Source organism: Schistocerca piceifrons, unplaced genomic scaffold, assembly GCF_021461385.2.
Source record: "Schistocerca piceifrons isolate TAMUIC-IGC-003096 unplaced genomic scaffold, iqSchPice1.1 HiC_scaffold_954, whole genome shotgun sequence".
NCBI lineage: Eukaryota > Metazoa > Arthropoda > Insecta > Orthoptera > Acrididae > Schistocerca > Schistocerca piceifrons.
Genome location: NW_025729228.1, coordinates 1,067,501 through 1,070,000, shown reverse-complemented (window position 1 = coordinate 1,070,000; position 2,500 = coordinate 1,067,501). Strand labels below are relative to the sequence as shown.

Here is a 2,500-nt window from a genome sequence, read left to right as displayed (position 1 = left end):
CAACGGGGTCCGCCTCGGGACGCACGAGCACGCACGGGGCGGTCGCACGCCTTCGGCTCGCCCCACCGGCAGGACGTCCCACGATACATGCCAGTTAAACACCGACGGGCGGTGAACCAACAGCGTGGGACACAAATCCAACTACGAGCTTTTTAACCGCAACAACTTTAATATACGCTATTGGAGCTGGAATTACCGCGGCTGCTGGCACCAGACTTGCCCTCCAATAGATACTCGTTAAAGGATTTAAAGTGTACTCATTCCGATTACGGGGCCTCGGATGAGTCCCGTATCGTTATTTTTCGTCACTACCTCCCCGTGCCGGGAGTGGGTAATTTGCGCGCCTGCTGCCTTCCTTGGATGTGGTAGCCGTTTCTCAGGCTCCCTCTCCGGAATCGAACCCTGATTCCCCGTTACCCGTTACAACCATGGTAGGCGCAGAACCTACCATCGACAGTTGATAAGGCAGACATTTGAAAGATGCGTCGCCGGTACGAGGACCGTGCGATCAGCCCAAAGTTATTCAGAGTCACCAAGGCAAACGGACCGGACGAGCCGACCGATTGGTTTTGATCTAATAAAAGCGTCCCTTCCATCTCTGGTCGGGACTCTGTTTGCATGTATTAGCTCTAGAATTACCACAGTTATCCAAGTAACGTGGGTACGATCTAAGGAACCATAACTGATTTAATGAGCCATTCGCGGTTTCACCTTAATGCGGCTTGTACTGAGACATGCATGGCTTAATCTTTGAGACAAGCATATGACTACTGGCAGGATCAACCAGGGAGCTGCGTCAACTAGAGCTGAGCAGCCGGCCGCCCGGGAGTGTGTCCCGGGGGCCCGCGCGAACACGCAAGCGTCCGCTCAATCATTCTGCAAACAGGAGGAGGCTGAGCTCCCCTGCACAATACACCTCGAAACCCTCTCAGGTCCCGGCGGCGCGCAGCGCCGTCCCAAGTACTTGGTCGGGTTCGAGAGAGGCGCAATCGCCCGGAGTTAGGCGAGTAGACGCTTTCGGTGCGACCACCCGTGCTCCCAACTGAGCTTGCCGCTGCCGACAGAGGCCCGGGAGCGTGCTGTCGTGGCATTGCCGGCGGGAGACAACACGCGCCACCTACGGTGACCGGCAGCTCCAACGCCAGCGCCACAGAAGGACAAAAGCCCCACTTGGGTGCCGAAGCGAACTCTCCCAGCACAGCGCACGCGCCAACACATCCGCACAGCTGCGATACAAACCACCAGCGAGAACCGCTGGGGCGACCGAGCAGCAGACGGCGTCGCGGCGCCGAGCGCCGGGCGGCGGCGCATCCTCAACGCACACAGTCCTCAATCGGACCAGCACACTGAAGATGTCCACCGCGCTTCGCACCGGGCCCGCGAGGACCTACTTTGGCCGCACGGCGCCGCGCGCAGGGTGCGCCGGCGCGCAGCTGCGACGCCTGCCGCGTCCGTCGGCCGGCGCGCCTGCCACTGGCCGCCCCCACCAGCCGGCTGTAGCGCGTGCGCCCACGCACCGCGCGGCCAGCACGCCGGGAGGCGCCCCCTCACCGGCCGGGGACGGTCCCACCCAGCCACCGCCGCGTATCGCTTCACACCCAGATGCCGTTCAGTTTCGTCGGCATGGTGGGTATCGCTGGAACAACCGGTTAGTACCTCAACCTATCGTCGCCATCACCGATTCACCCCTAGCGAGAACAACCGCACCACAACAGGTTACCATTTGTTCATTTGCGTAACTTCACCAGAAAACGCAGGCGTCCATCGCCATTTGCAACTTCCACGATTATTGCATGCCTGTGTCAGGTGTCACGCCACACTACGTCTGCCCACATACACGCAACAAAATGTGCACGCCTAGACAATACGTGGAAGGTGGCCCCCGTACGTATGCGATGTCCATTGCTCGAACGACTGTCAACCGGCCTCTGTAGCATGTCGCAGATATGGAACGCGGTGCACCATGCCATCACGGTGTGTGAGGAGAGACGACTAGGTCCGAATACATCAACAGACAGCTCATGCTGATCGCCATCCACGGCGTCCGTTCCTCCCACACGTCTCTATGGCGTACCACACTGCAATCCAGCTCTCATAGGGAGACGACACGTAGCTGCGTGCACAATATTTGCACTGTATGGTCCGCCGTTTTTGGGCGCAGTCGTTGTACGGTCACACATGTGCCACGATGTATCATTCAGTACATAAGGACGAATGTGCAGTACAGATTGTGGTTTACGCGTACGACATTAGCGGACAGTTGACACAGGCCGCACCACAACGTAGCCTGAGTACGTCGCATGCGGAGGGCATTGAACATGCAAAGTTCTCACCAACCAGCTTGCGAAGGCAGGGGGCAAGGTGGGGACGTGGGGAGGGGCGGCATGTACGTCCTGCTGCCATCCACATTACAGTGTACAGCAGGAGCATGTGGAAAGTGAGCAAGACTTGCAAGGTGTTTAACATGAAGCGATACACAGGGGAGCGGGGAGTGCGAGTA

General features: G+C 58.8%; 1 non-coding gene across 1 annotated transcript in view; it reads right to left on the bottom strand.

Annotated features, from left to right (window-relative positions):
* The window catches only part of LOC124773557, a 1,909-nt gene extending 1,119 nt beyond the window's left edge, over positions 1 to 790 (bottom strand). Inside the window, exon 1 of the ribosomal RNA XR_007014801.1 lies at positions 1 to 790. This exon is cut by the window's left edge and continues 1,119 nt beyond it. This is a non-coding gene — a ribosomal RNA (small subunit ribosomal RNA).
* Between the last annotated feature and the right edge of the window lie 1,710 nt (positions 791 to 2,500).